The following is a 16,379-nucleotide window of genomic DNA, read 5'->3' on the forward strand; positions in this document are numbered from 1 at the left end:
CCGGGGTATTGAAGTCACTTAAATGCAACCGATGGATATGATTAAAACCTGTTTACAGCCCAACCACTTACCAATCACATCACTGGAAATTTAACATTACTACAGGGTCCTGACAGGGTAGTGGAAGTCGATTCATCAAAAGTAGATTGCCAGAACATGATTTTCCTTGAGAACATTACTTTTCATGGCGCTGTCAACAACTTTAACAGCAGTTACATCATGATTCATCTCACCATGGAAATCAGGTTGACCCTTCATAATCTCTTGATGCATCACCCTTTCAGAGTGTCTAACATTGTGTCCCCAGCACAAGATATTAGCAGAGAATTGTTTCCATCCATCGACCTCTGGATTATGGGCCCAGCACGCATCCGCTGCGCAACTCTGCTGAAAATCACCCATGATGGCTACCCACAATCCCTGGCTTTGAAGGCCAGCGCCTTATCCATTAGGCCACTGGGGCTTCACATGCGCCAATTTCACCAGTTCAGAAGAAATATATATACAGTTCTCGAGCCATAATGAAACAGTAACCCTGACCTCTTGATTTTGAAGTGCATCCCTCTGGGCATTCAGGGTTATTGCATTCACAAGAATTGGATGGACAGACATGAGGACACAGTCACCTTGACATTTAACCTTTGACCTCCAAAATCTCATCAAGTGATTTGCGAGTTCATGTGAATGTTTTTGCAAACTTTGAAGAAACACAAACATGGGCGTTGTGATAAGATGGTTTTGTCTATCGTTGTTTCTGAGATCAACAATACCTTCTAAAGTTGAATAGCTATTGCGTACCCGGTAATATTAGAGAAGAGCCCTCTTTGGCACTGTAAGCGGAAATTTTAGAAAATTAAGTTACTTTACACTTTAAACTATTACATATCCTCTGAATCCCCATCTGCAAATTTTCAAGCCTCGTTGGCATGCCGACCACCATCTACAGAAGGTAACTCACCAATCATCACTGGCTAGCTATGCATGAGTACCTCATACCTTTTACCAGGTTCAGGTGGTTAATAGTTATGGTCAAATGAAGCTTCATTAATCTTTCTGAACAATGTTCTTCATTTTCTGAACGCATTCACTCAGTAGTGTTTTATTATTGGTTGGGCATCTGTGATTGCCCTAGAGGTGTTCTCAGTCCAGCACCTCTCCCGCTCATCTTTGTTAGTTTTACACTGTCCAGTATAAATCACTGACACCATACCTCACACTCATCCATGCATACACATTCACCACTGACTGAACTGACTACCACCATCATGATGAGTACAGAGATTTGGGTGCTAGCAAGATGGATGTAGGTTGGCCATTGTTCATTTAGACTTACCCGCAACATTGTTATGATACAAACCTGCTTGAAAAACAGCCACAATTCTTTTAAAAGACTTTTAAAACACGCATGATATGCTCTGAAGTGTTCAGGTATGTCAAATGGACAACTCATCTAGCAGAATGTAAAACTCTACGCCTGAACAGGGACTTGAACCCTGGACCCTCAAATTAAAAGTCTGATGCTCTACCGACTGAGCTACGCAGGCTTCTAAAGCGACTTGCTGTGGAAAAAACAATCTGCTGAACTACAAATGGAAGTGCAAGTAAATGAAGACCATTAAGCTGTTGCCATGATCACGGTCTTCTGGACAGCAGGAGGGTAGACCACGATTTGCACAATGCCTGAGAACACCAAATGTTATTGCACAAACTGGTTGAAAATTGGCTAAATTGGCCAAAAAGGTTAAAAAGCTCAAAGTCACAACTCATCATGGCCACTAGCAGACTGTGAACATCCAGTAAACCTGCATGACAGATGACGATAGTGAGCACTTCGTACATATCCCACAATCAAGCTGTTGCCTTATCAGGGACTTGAGCTGTGGTATTCTTTTTCGCTGAAAACGTTGATAACCTAATGCAATTTTACGGCTCTAGACAAAAAAGCTTTATTGCTGGTGTGTACAATAAAACAACTCTCCCACTTGATCCGCTTCCTCTTGACGGGAAAAATCCACCAGATGACTTGCCATCCAAGCAGGGAGATCAGCACAGAGATTTGGGTGCTAACAAGGTGGATGTAGGTTGGCCCTTGTTCATTTAGAGATAGCACCCGCATTGTTATGATGCAAACCTGCATGAATAACTGCCACATTTCTTTTTAAAGACTTGTGCAGACTTGTGCAGCGTGGATGTTGGCGGGTGGAAGGGCCTCCGACAATGTTGTCACACACTTAGAATAATAATCTGAGTCTGTCTGCAGCAGCAACACAACCTTTAGTGGACACTGACTTTACCTTTAAATTAGGAGTTTAAACAGAGACACAACAGGAAGAATAAATCCATAAAATCAAGTCCCCAATAATCAGCATGTGACCTTGTTTTATTTCAGGTAGTCAGCACGGAGCTGTTCCACATTCCCAGAAAGTGTAGAAAATAGAAAAGACAGGGAATGGAAAATGTCAGATAAAGAAAATGAAATGAAAAGTCCCCAAAGTAGGAAAATATAATGTTAATCTACCAAACAACAACTGGAGAGCATCCAATTAAACATGGCCGACTTCCAGTATGTCGGTAATGAAGAGATGGGAAATAGACTGACAATTGGGTCAACATTGTGCAAATGTACAACTGAGTCCACAAATGTACCTGCCAGATGGGAAATAAACTGATAACTGTCTTCATGGTCTAAACGTGTCAAATATTGCCGTACAATGTCCACATTGAGTTCAGATGTGTCCGTTTTGGTTCCTGATCCATGCTATTACCCCAAAAGATCACAACTAGGCCAAGGGCAACTGGACTTGGTTAAAGGTCCTCCGCAGATGTTTTGTCTCTCACCCAAGAGACTTCTTTAGTGTTTTTTTACACAGAAAGGGTTGGACACAGTGCCCACTCCCCCACCCATATCTGACAGTTGAAAGCTGTGGGGTTCCAAAGCTAAAAGACCATTCAACAAGCAGTTCTGATGCACTATCCTGGCCCATTCAGGATGAGCACTGTATACTCTGACTGCAGCAACACAAGTTCAAATTTCAGTGATACCTAATTTTATGGCGATTACGAGACTGAATGCAAAGTGTGTATCCCCCATGTAACTCAAAGCCTATAACTTCCAGTCAATACTGTCAAATTTGGAGCTCCGTCAAGTTACATTAACGACCAGGTGACTCCTCAACATGCCCCCACTAATATACTGTTTACAGTCTAAATGGCCAAGGACATTAAACCTGTAAGCTTACATTATACTAGATGTGGAAAGGTTGATATTTTTCACCCGTGCTGAGGCTTAAAACCAGGTTCCACCGAGATTTGAACTCAGATCACTGGATTCAGAGTCCAGAGTGCTAACCATTACACCATGGAACCTTTAAAAAAGTTGCGAGGGTTTGCTAGGCAATTTCTTTCATAATATCCACATGTGCGATGTTAAAGGCACACAACAATCACAACAATTAAAATATCACGCCCCAATACATTCTCGGTTTTAAGTCCTCGCCACTACTATTTATGACATGGCCGGACATAACCCGGCTAAGAAGCAGCACTTTTCAGAAGGTGGAGATTGAAACCCTGACATCTCAGTTTAATTTGCAGTAAAGTATACACCTACATGTGAAGTGTACCCATATTTAAATAAACACACGGTAGCAAAGTTTATGCAGTGTTTTTTAACTTTACTTGTGTTTTTTTCGTGATTCAGAGCCAGGCAACAGCTTCTGAGGGAGAGCCCGTGGAATCACACAAATGGAAAGATAAAGGAGAGAGGAGCTCAGTGTGTCCAAGGAAGTTAGTTGTTCATTTCTTTAATGTTTAATTTCATATACTGCACTGTAACTTGTATTCTTGTGTTTTATCTATTTTTATTTTTTAGCGTTTTTTGTGTGAAGCACTTAGAATTGCCGTGTTGTTGAAAGGTGCTCTACAAATTAAGCGGCCTTGCCTTGCCTTGAATAGGTTATCAATATTAGTGCAAATCGGTATTGCATTGCTTTTCAGGTTGTCGTGGCCGAGTGGTTAAGGCGATGGACTTGAAATCCATGGGGGTCTCCCCGCGCAGGTTCGAGTCCTGCCGACAACGAAAGCCGTCCTTCAGCGGTGCCATTGTACCAAATGGCAGATGTACCTTCATGGACAGTATAGTAATATCTCATAGGTAGCATTTATTTTCAGTTTCAATGCCCAGATGTGTTGCAAGATTTGCGATGGTGGTATAGTGGTGAGCACAGCTGCCTTCCAAGCAGTTGATATGGCTTTGATTCCCAGCCAGTAACTTTCTTTGAGTGACGTTACTTGCTTTATTTGTCAAAAAGGTTTGATAAAACATTAGATCTCGGTTATTTCGCACAAATAAGGGAGCATAACAATCAATCAAGCTGCCTCTATGAGGGTCCACAGACATAGACATGTTCCACCACCCGCAATTAAGCCTGTCTCCTCAGCTTCTAGACGCCGCTGCATCACCTCGTCTTCAGCTGGAGAGTTTGAATCTGCGTTTGTGAGCTCACAGTATTATGCCAAGAATGGTCTGGTCTCTCCCTCTTCCCCAGATAACATTCTCTCTGAGTTCCACTCCACATGCACTGAAATCCTAGACTCTATTGCCCCTTATCGGATTAAAGATGTTAAATCTAAGGCGGACCCCTGGCTAAATGACACCACAAGGGCCCTTAGGCAACACTGCAGACAAGCTGAACAAAGATGGAAAGACAATCCTCATGTGTCACTGGGTGTATTAAGGGACAGTTGCCACAAACCTAGATTGTCATTTAATACTATTAACTCATAAATCCATGCAAAATCCAAATAGTACATGTGAGAAAAGTTTCGCTTACCAGTGCTAATTTTAAGGTATTTTTATCTGCTTCTCCTACACACTCAGCTGTGTTTGAGGAATTTAAGCCCGTTTCTCTGACGTTACTTAGTGAGGTTGTACAACATATGAAACCTACCAACTGTCCCTTAGATATTGTGCCCGCCATAATGGTGAAGGAGGTTTTTAATAGCACCATTGGGGCGAGTCTTCTTACTCTTTTTAAGTAAATTGCTAAGCCTGTACTTTGTTACTTTTACTTGAGTAAAGAAGTTAAATCAGTTCTTCTACATTTACCAGAGTATTTGTTAACACAATTATCTGTACTTCTACTTGAGTACGGGCAGTGAGTACTTTTGCCATCACTGATGGTCATTGTGTTATGGGTCCGCTGTCTTCCTTGTTGTTGTTTTTCCTGTTTGTCTGTCTGTGTTTTCATCGGCCGCCAGAGGGCGCTCCTATCCGGTCCCATGAGAGGAGTTTCCACTCACCCCCTCCTCCGTCTGACTACACAGCTGAGCATAATCATCATCACCACTCCTACACAGCTGAGCATCATCATCATCACCATTCCATCTGTACTTAAACCTGGGCCGACCACCTCTTCGGCACCAGTTCGTTACCTACTTTCACGTGGTAACTGGTCTTGTACTACAGCTGTATGGTATTCCGTTGCCTTGCTCTTGTACTCACTTGTGTTTCTGCCACAGCGTTCCTGTTCCATCTGTTTTAGATAAAGCGAGCATTTCCATGTTTACTGATGAGTCTACTATATATTTATCAGGAGCTGATATTGGTGATTTAAACACTAAACTACATAGAAAGCTACAGTCAGTGGTGGACTGGATCAGGAGTGACAAACTGATTGTTAATGACTCTAAACTACTAGTTTAGTGGTTGGAACTCCTTTTTTTAATGTTCCAAACCGAAACTTGAACTCAGTATAGAGCAAACATCTGTAGAGCAAAGAGAAGAGGCTAAACTTTTGGGTGTGATGATTGACAATAGATTGTGTTGGGACAAACATGTTCAGAAGCTGGTAACTAAATGGGCAACCCTCTTCAGTTATTAAAAGGTGTGCAAACGTCTTCACACCACAGATGGGTAAAAAAGTTCTTCAGGTTTTGTTTTTTCACATGTGGATAACTGCTCAGTAGTGTGGTCCAGCACTTCAGCAATTAATATGAAAAAATGACAAGTGACTAAAGAATAAAGCTGCACGTGTGGCTCTCTCGTGTGGGTTTAGATCAAATGTTGATAACATGCATGAACAACTCTCATGGTTTAAAGTTAAAAATAGATTTGTGTATTTACTAATGTTTTTTTTACATAACGTTATAACAAACAAAACACCTTTTATTTCAAACAGAAAACTATCCTTTAGTACTGCTCCACATCATCATCCAACAAGGCGTGCAGTAGGAGGGAGTTTTATTTTACCTAAAGTGAAAACTAAATCAATTCAGCGTTCTGTCGGGTACAGAGCGATGTGTGAATGGAACTCTCTCCCAACGACCATCAAACACAACTCTCAGTATGGTTTAAAAAATCACTTAAGACATATTTATTTCAAAGGAATTAAATATGTAATTTAAAATTAGTTTGTTATAGGGCTTTTGTTATCTTATTTCTTAAATTTCTTTATCTTATTTCTTAAATTTGTTCTGTTTCAACAGTCTGTAAAAGAGCTGCAAAACCTCTTATTCTGAAAGACAAAAGTATTAAAAGGCAATCTCCTTGTATTCATGGTAATTAGTGCAAAAATCAGTCTCATGACCAGATGTCTTGCAAGATTTGCAGTGAACAGTGCATTGTCCTAATGGGGATCAAATAAAACAAACAAACAAAATGCATTAGCAATTTTGCATCAAGGAAATGTGATCAGTCAGTGACTAGAAGGGCAATGTTCAAGTAGTTTGTTTGGCATGTGGTGTTTTTATGGCTCCACTGCCAGATTGAGCTGTCTGATTATATTGAACAACAGACTACTTTTGACGCAAAACATTTCACCAAAATTTGAAATTGAATTTTGGTAAAAAGGAAATGCAGCTTAGATTTGTCACTGACTTGAAAGACCGAGTTTCCGATAGCGTTCTTCTCTTATTCAATGATCTTAGAAAAAGTAAAAGAAATTTGGAAACTTTCAGTGGTAGAGCGCATGCTTAGCATGTATGAGGACCTGGGTTCAATCCCCAGCATCTCCAGCAGGTATTCCTTGTCCAGTCTGTCAAAGAGCTGCAGAAGCTCTTATTCTGAAAGAGAAAATGAAACAATGCAGCGAGTATTAAAATACCATAAAGTGGATGATTAACTTATCAAGTGTCAAAAACTCGGTGCACTTTACCCATGTCCTGCTTTACTCAACAATTGAATAGGACTAGTGCATATTTGAATAGCACAGTGTTGTGAGTTGCCGTGACCTCCTTGCATTTATGGTAATTAATGCAAAATCAGTCTCAATGCCCAGATGTGTATCAAGATTGCAGTGAACATTGCATTGCCCTGTGATGGTGGTATAGTGGTGAGCATAGATGCCTTCCAAGCAATTCACCTGGGTTTGATTTCCAGCCATCGCAGTAGTTTTCATTTTGTGGGTACTTGCTTTATTTGTGAAGATTAGCCAGAAAGGTTACTCGCCCAACCCAATTTGATAAAATATTAGATCTCTGTTATGGTACAAATAAGGAAGCATATCAATCAATCAAGCTGCCTCCACGAGGATCCACAGACACAGGCAGTGCACTACGATTTGCACTTTGCCCGTGTCTGATAACTACTACTAACCAGTTGAAAAGTTTATCAACAGAGCAGAAAGCAGCAGAAAGGCAACAGGTGTGTTACTTTTCGACCATGATTTATACCATTAGCTGTGCAACCATTTTGCCAAGGTTTGATTTCCAGCCACCACAGTTGCATTTACAGGTTTTGAAGCCATACACAACATTAACATTACATGTTTTACCCAGACTTCTTCTTTTATTCAGTGATATTTCAATTTGCCTTGCGGAAGTCATCCCAAAAGGATTAATAAAGATAAGTCTAAGTCTATCTCAGAAAAAACTTTTAAAAATCTGAAAATCTTCAGGGAATGTAGCTCAGTGGTAGAGGGTATGCTTTCCATGTATGAGGACCTGGCATCTCCAGCAGGTATTATGGTAGAGTCTTTAAATAAGCTGCAAAAGATATTACCTCCTGTGGTAATCTGACTGGTAGGGTTATAGAACGTAGTGGTAGACTAAGACCTCCTGTGACACAAACTAAGCGGTATGTTCTCTTTTGCATACCTCAGACTATCAGACAGCACAACAAGCACTTTAAATGTACATGTTTTACAGTCTCTATTTTACTGTATTTATGTACTTGTACTGTAATATATTTATTGTATTAGACTCTAGTTTTTATGGGTGTCATCGCGGGAATGAGCAGCGTAGCTTCCATTTTTATAGATGAAACTTGTCATGCCATTAAGTTTACTCTTCAGCAGGTGGAGACATTTCACATCAGACACTTGCAGCAACAGATGATTTGTTAACAGACTGGAAATAGACTTAATAGCATAACAAACAGCAGAGAAGGGTTTTAATCCATCAACCTCTGGGTTATGGGCCCAGCACGCTTCCGCTCTGCTCTCAGGGGCTGGAAAACCTGTGATTGACATTTTGAGGGAAGGTGGCAACCAAGGCTCCAACAGCTTATAGTTGTAAAGTTAAACATTTGGTAGGCCTTGCAACTATCTCTTATGTGAGCTTCCTGATTAATCCTACATTGATTATTCACATGTAACACTTGGGATTGGCTGGTGTTTAATGCAAAGAAAGGACTGGAGCATTTATTGTAGGGAATAAGTAGGCTGACACTGAAGTATTGAGACAACAGTGACTGAAAATCTAATTCAATCTACATATCGGTCTTCTTAAAGATCTAAATAGATTTTCTCACCTCAGAGTCATCTGGAGCACGTAACGATTAGCTTCTGTCCCTCTGAACCCTGAGTGACAATCACTCTGCAGTGAATGAGATGCAGTTCCCCCCCCCACAGTCTAACCAAGACTATACTTTCAGGGATAATTTCTAGAGTTTCTGACTTGAGGAATGTGTGTCTAAAGTGTTTGGTCTCGCTGATGTGGGAAATTATACTCAGGTATTGTTATTATTGTGAGAAATTGTACTCAGATATTGTTATCATATTTAGACACTGTGAATGAACTTATGCATAAGTTAATGAAACAAGAACTCATATCAGACATTGAATGAGGGAGAAAATGTACTGTTGCTTGGCATCCAGGTGGGGGCGGCATCCTGTTGGCAAAACATTACATTTACAAGAGAACCGGATGCAGTAAGGCCAGAAAGCCACGTGTTCACTCACAATGGAGGCAAACAAAGGAATCCCACAGGAAACAACCCCAACACACGCGCCAACCTACACATTGCCGAAGAATGTAAACAGGAAGTCGCGCCCACCCAGCCAATAGAAATACAGTTTCTAAGACGATATGACCCGCCTTGTGATGCTTTTAACCAATAGAGCTCCTTAAGAGAAGTGATATAAATAGCAAGGTACGCCACTGTTACGGGGCCTTTTTGTGAAACCTCTGAGCTAGTCATGTTCCATTGAGACCCGTGCACGTATTGATTGTCCGGAATGCATTGCTCTGTTTTATTAATAAATCGTTTTGGTATACATAATCAAAGCTAGAGTGATCCTTAGCTACTTGAGTCCCGACGTTTGGACCCTCCAAGTGGAATTCGCAACAATTTGGTAGCAGAGGATGGTTTTCGATTAGTGGTTAATTTAGCAATTCCACGGAATCAGGATTAGAAGTTGTTTAACTCCGGGTCCAGATTCCACGGACAGTCCACGTCTGCCGGAACGAGACAGAGGAGGCATTGTGTGCAAACCACGGAGGAATGGTCACTGAGAGCTCTCTAAAAAAGGGTAAGCTGAAACCTGTTTCATCAAATTCAGCATATTGTATAATAGTATAAACCAAATTAAAGTGATCAGACCTCCGGGTGAGTACTTATGTAAAAATATAGACTAAAAATTATTAAGTGTTTTGTGGACATTGAGCAATGCATTCCGTTTTCTCTGTTGAATGAATGAAAGTGTGTGAGTAAGCATCTGGGATGCGTAGACGATTCCAGTTCTTGTGAGTGATTCGATAAACTTGTCGTTAGATTCGCTGCAGTCGTTTTCTGATGAGGAAGGCCACAGCACAGTGAGCAAGCGTTCGTCGTAGGGGCTTCATCCGTAAGGTGGGCCAAACGCGTGAAAGTGTGTGAGTGTGGAAAACATAGAGAGCGAAATACAGAGTGTATATAATGCTGTTGAAGAATGAGTGTTGGAAATGTGAATGAGTTGATAAATATGATTCCATAATTGTATGGAGCCACGTGTGTGTTGAGGTTCGATAAACCTATCAGTAGACTTGCTTTAGTAGGATTACTAATGGGAGAAGACCTGAAACGCGATAGCGGGCCAGTGTTCATAGGTGATTCCAAAGTTTGGAGCTAAGATACGCGGGAGATTGAAACTTGCCGGTAGGAGTAATTAAACTACATGCCGAGGGAAAGTCTCGGCGCGTACAGAGCCAGTGTTCACCATTTGAAGTCTCGGTCCATAAGGCTGGGTTCAGCAAATACGATTCCATAATCCTTTGGAGCACGTGGCGTGGGTATCAGTGTTACTGTGAGGGGAAGTTTGCAGCGCGCCACGTGTCAGTGTTTGTCTAGGGAGAAACCGGCCCATAAGGCTGTTCTCAGCGGATGTAGGGAGTGAGTGAAAGTAAGAGATAAGAGATAAAGAGAAGAGATAAGAGATAAAGAGAAGAGTAATTGTTGTTGAAAATGTAATGTATTTGTAAAGTTTGGAAAAGAATGATTGCGTGAGCCCGAGTGAAGCGTTGACAATTGACCAAGCCTCTGGTCCGTCTGTGGTGATGCCGTTGAAGACGTAGGTTAAAATTACACGTAAAAATACTGTTGGATCTTGTAATGAGTTCGATAGGGTGCTTTGTGGGTTATTGAGAAGTAGAAAATTTGGAGGGAAAAAAGAGAGGGAAAAGAGAAAAAGGGGGGTGCAGAGGAATTTTGCAGAGAAAGGGAGAGAGACAGCCTGCAGAGAGAAAAGGGGAGGGGAAGCAGAAAGCGGGCAGAGTGGGTGAGAAAGGAGGGGAGAGCAGAAAGGAGCAGAGGGAGTGAAAAGGGAGGGGCTATTTGATTAGAGTCAGTAAGAAGTGAAAAGGGAGAGACAATGGCGACATCTTATGGAGAAAAGCTGGTACAGGCATTAGGAAAAAAGTGTAACAAGGGTAATAGCAAAAGGGGGAAAAGATTAATAACAGCATGGGAGAAGGCGGTTGGATACCTGTGGAAGGAGTGGCCAACTTTTCAACAGATTCTACAAATAACTGACTATCAAAATCAATGTTTAAACTATGCAAAGCGAGCTGAAAAAAGAGAAGAAGGAGGCAGATTCCGCTTCACTAGGCCAAAACGAGCTGCCAGAAAAGAGGAAGAGGAGTGTCATGCCCTGGCCCTCCGCCTAGTGGCCACCATGTCAAAATCAACTGTACCCCCAATAACAGCAGAAGATACCCCATCCCAGGATAAAACTCAGAAAATAAATAGATTATACCCAGAATTGACAACTTCACAAACCACCCCACCTCCTCCATACAACCTTGGAGAGAACCATCACAAGACCAGACAAAGCAACAACCCATTCACCCACGTGACACAAGCCCCAATGGTCCAGGTGACCCCCGAAGCCGTCTATGCTATGGCCCAGATGATGGGCCCCCCACCACAAGTTCCCTGGCCCCCTCAACCACAACCGCCCTGGCCACCACAGGTACAATCAACACAGTGGCAAACACCTTGGCCAAATAGAGGAAGAGGAGGAAGAGGCCGAGGCCCCCCTAGAGGCAGGGGGCAGAGAGGACCTGACAAGGAGGAACCACATATTACTGCTACAACTGTGGACAACCCGGACATTATGCCAGGGACTGCCAGACACAACCGCAGCCCGAAGGGAGCCAGAACTTGGGGCGCAGGCCAGCCCCGCAATCTCAACAACCGCCACAGCCGTGGCGCTCACTGCTGCTAACCAAGCCCTGGCACAGTGGATGACCCAGCAGGGGTATCACCCACCACCACAATGACTCTCTGACAACAACGGCACCACCCACTTCCCCTTGAGTGCCGAGCCCCTCATCACTCTGACAATCAATGGACACAGTTATATCATGTTGGCTGATACTGGCGCCACCTTTTCATGTGTAAATTCAGGGGTCTTCCCTCTCTCCAACAGGACTCAATCCATTATAGGGGTCACTGGCAAACCTCTAGTCCAGTCCTTTACGGAACCACTTACAGTCCAGTACCAACACAGCAGGTTCTCCACTCCTTCCTGATGTCTCCCTCCTGCCCAGTTAATCTACTCAGGAGGGACTTAATGTGCAAGTTTGGATGGATGAACTCCCAGGGGACCCACATCTCAGTAGAAGTGCCGCCCTCCACACTCCAAGACCCTGTGAGACTCATGACGCTGACAACCCCGCCACCAGTTCCCCTGCACCAGATTGTTTATTGGCTCCGACGATGTCACCATTCCAGCAGTGCACCCGGTTCCTGATCCTCATGTTGCCCTCACCACGCCGATGGGCTCTTTCCCGGTTCCAACAGCCTGTTTCCAAGACATCAGTATAGATTATACAGATATGGGAGCAGACAATGTAGTGCAAGGGAAAAGATATTTGTTGGTAATGGTAGACAGATTTTCTAGGTGGGTAGAAGCTATCCCAGCTAGACATGAAGATGGAAAGACCGTAGTAAGATGGTTAAAAACTGAACTGATACCACGGTACGGCGTTCCAAGACGAATCAGATCAGATAATGGCACTCACTTTAACAACCAGTTGTTGAGAGAAGTTCAAGCTGCCTCGGGCATCACACACTCATTCGGGTCGGTATACATCCACAGTCCCAGGGATTGGTGGGGAGGGCCAACCAAACATTGAAGGCTAAGATAGCCAAGGTCTGCCATGAGAGCAGGATTAAGTGGGTGGAGGCCTTTCCCCTGGCACTCATGGCCATGAGAGCTGCAAAAGGGGAAGAGACGCACCTCCCCCACAAGATCTTGACTGGCAGACCAAATGCCAGGTCCACCCAATAATGGAGGTCATATGCCTTTATTGGATGTAAAACAGGTAGAAATGTCTGCCTACATGAATGAACTAACCTCTTTGGTCTCAGCCCTCTCTACCCAGGTGGAGAAAGAAGCCAGCACCCACTCAGAACGAGAGGCAGACCATTAAGGTAGGAGACTGGGTCAGGTTAAGGTCCACAAGAGGAAGTGGGCCAACCCCAGGTGAACTGGTTTCGTACGAAGTGAGGGAGGTTACTTCACACTCGGTCCAGGTCAAAGGTAAATCAGGCACACCTTGGCATCACCTGACACATTGTGCCCCAGCAGATCCTCCAACCCGCACTTTAGCGGACACACAATTTGATTCAAAAAATGCAGGAATTACTTAAGCGCAGCTTAAGAAGTCCAGACAGTCCTCAGTCTGGACAGAGGGCACCAAGCCTAAAAAAGAAATGGGGCTCGGGAGAAGAATAGTGATAAATTGTGTCATGCTGGGAATAGGGGCGGGACTGATAATGTGGGGAATAGAATCAAATTACAGGATGATATAACTGAATTAGAGGACAATGCCAAAACTGAAATCTCATATTACGTGCCAAATTGAGAAATAAAATAATGAAATGTAGTAGATAAACATGCTGTTCTCCACTGTCTTTTAATGCTCATACAGGGAGCAGCACACCCCATAAGGGACACTAGGACACAAGGTAAGGAAGACAGGGTTGATAAAACACAGGGACAGAAAATGATCAGTCACTTCCAGTAAATCTACACATAAGACTGCCACAATAGTCTCCGGTTGGCACACATGGCATTTAACCAACAGTAAACATACATAAAGGGGCAGTGACTGTGAGCAAAGATACCACCGAGTTGATAAATGGTTCAGAGGAAGAAGAGAAAATGCGTGTCCCAGTGCTTCAGAGCCCTCAGCCTCTCTTCACTCACAGACAGCTGCTGCAAGGCAAGAGCGAAGGGACAGTAAAATATCAGGATTCTGCATTGAGACAACAAATGCAGCCAGGCTCAGAGGCTAGCTCATAAAAAAAAAAACATACAGAAAGAGACAAAGAGAGAGGGTGTTGTAAGAATGAGGGAAAGAAGGAAAAAGTGGGTTATATAGAAACAAGAGTATATGATTTCACAAGGAAAAAGTAAGAAATAAGAAATAGAAAGTTTAGTGCATTTTATGGAGGGACATAGCTGGTGAGAATTCAACACTATTAATGACTCACTTTTCAGATTGGGTATAGTTGGTATATGTTTAAATGTATGTCTGTATGTCTTGTCTTGCTTTATTTGTTGTATGTCTGCAATTAGGAGATGGATCAAAATTATAGTAATATGTCCTGTCAGATCTCAGTGGTACTTGGGGAGGCTGAGAAAACTCCAACTAGGAAAAAGAGGGAAATAGTGTAACGTTTTAAGAAAAATAATTTAGATTTAAATGAGAGAACATTCGGTTTAAAAACAAAAACAAAGAGATAAAAGTAGACAATCCAATGTGGGTTCCATCTTATATAATAGAAGTTTTAAGGTATGGGACTTAAGGGTTTTGCAGTGTCCTACAATAATGGAGAGTACACAGTAAAAAATGGGGTGTTAATATTTCAGAGTAAACATATTTTAACCCAGATAGAGTATTTTCAACATTTTGAAGAGTAAAGTTGCTCTATCAGTGGAGTTAAAAGTGAGTGTAAAAATCTGCAGAAACGTAGCATTTTCAACTCTACGCGCAGTGATGAATATCCGCCATTCTGCTGTGCTGAAGTTTGGCACATGTCGGTGGAGGAAGACTGCGAATGAGCGTTATACCAACTTGGTAAGTAACATCCCTGTGTTTTTAACACCAAAACGATATTTTTTAACGTTAAGTTACATAATTTTAAAGTTTTGCTGATATGAGTCAAGGGTATTAACGTAACCTTAACGTTAACCAGCTAGCAATCCATGTCGTTGATTTCAACATTTCAATATCACGTGGTGTTGCAATATTTCACTTATGAACGATTTATGCGTAAAATAACGTTAGCTCGGTCGCTATAACAACAAAATATTTAATACAGTTAACAGCTTTTCATAGCTAATGTATTTTTTAGCTTCCCAGGCAACGTTAATCTGTTTATAACGTTACTGGCAATGTTGGCAATTGCATGCTTCTGATAGTTAATGTTGGTCTTATATAAACGATAATTAGATCACTGATTGCATGTACGTGTTTGTTTAACATGGCTATTTTAACGGGTTAAGGTTACTGTTCGAACTAAAATATCTAACTTTGGCACAGCTATTTGGTAACGTTAGCTAATGAGACAACGTACGTGCCTCTAAAATTTAACTAGCCTAAACCTATATTTGCTGCAGAAAATAGCCAAACGTTATTCAACCAGCACAACTTTGTCTTCTTCAGCCGCCCTTTGTAACCGTGTAACATCTAGTGCATTGCCAGTACTGAGAGAAATGGATAGGTAACTTTTATTTGAACTAGCCCTAAATTATGATTTGAATATATTTCTATGTTAACAGGGGCAAAATGCTGTTGCGTGTTCAATTCGGGGAAGAGCAGAAATACGTCAAGCTGTCTGAGCTGACATTCGATGCTTTCTTGAAAGAAGGTGGGTACATTAGGTTAAAGCAAAATACATCACCCAATAACAAAATAATACAGCATTAACCTATTATGCTATGATATCTAGTTAGGTCAATAATCATTGCTGTTCAAACTCCGGTGCAGGTCTTTCATCTTTTTTTGAATACAAAATTAAATATGACCATTGATTCTTGTGACAAAGTAATGTTTTTTCTTTATTAAACTTTTTTAAACAGCATGTCTAAAATTCAACATACCAGAAAGCAGGCAGCCAGACATTAAGGTTTATGACCAGTCAGACACAGAAGTTGACACAGAGGTTTTTGAAGAAATAGTGAAGGAGTCACCTGGAACTTTCAGAATCATGCTGGGCAATGGAGGACTTGGTATTTATTCAGACATTCACAAATTATTTTGTTTAGTTTAAAGGCCGGAATGAGAATATTTATTGTCTTAAAAATAACTGATTCTTGTAATGTGTTTATATTTTGTACATATTTCATAATGAACAGGTGCCTCTCAATCATCATCATGCTCGGGTACATCTGATGACACCATCATCCTGAATTTAATGATGGGTGACCCTGTTGAAGAAGTAGCCGCTGACGAAGGAAGCCAGCCTAAAAGGCCATGCCACATAAACTACGAGGCAAAATCGGTAAGTGGTGGAATTGCTGTTAAGTCCAATCTGAATGTTGTTTCACCATGGGAAGTGTTCTAGATAAGTATTTTTTTCAACATTACATATGGTTTCACAATAACGGAAAGCACATTTTATTCCACCTGTAGTTGATTGAAAAAATCCTAACATCAAAACTGGTGGTGAA

General features: G+C 41.8%; 2 non-coding genes across 2 annotated transcripts; one reads left to right on the forward strand and one right to left on the reverse strand.

The window, feature by feature from the left end:
* Window positions 1-3,294: 3,294 nt before the first annotated feature.
* trnaq-cug (transfer RNA glutamine (anticodon CUG)) lies at window positions 3,295-3,366 on the reverse strand. Its single transcript has one exon. It is a non-coding gene; the product is annotated as a tRNA-Gln (tRNA).
* A 630-nt stretch (window positions 3,367-3,996) lies between these two features.
* trnas-uga (transfer RNA serine (anticodon UGA)) lies at window positions 3,997-4,078 on the forward strand. The gene has a single exon. It is a non-coding gene; the product is annotated as a tRNA-Ser (tRNA).
* Window positions 4,079-16,379: the final 12,301 nt, after the last annotated feature.

The sequence above is a fragment of the Etheostoma spectabile genome, unplaced genomic scaffold, assembly GCF_008692095.1.
Source record: "Etheostoma spectabile isolate EspeVRDwgs_2016 unplaced genomic scaffold, UIUC_Espe_1.0 scaffold00569416, whole genome shotgun sequence".
NCBI classification, from domain to species: domain Eukaryota; kingdom Metazoa; phylum Chordata; class Actinopteri; order Perciformes; family Percidae; genus Etheostoma; species Etheostoma spectabile.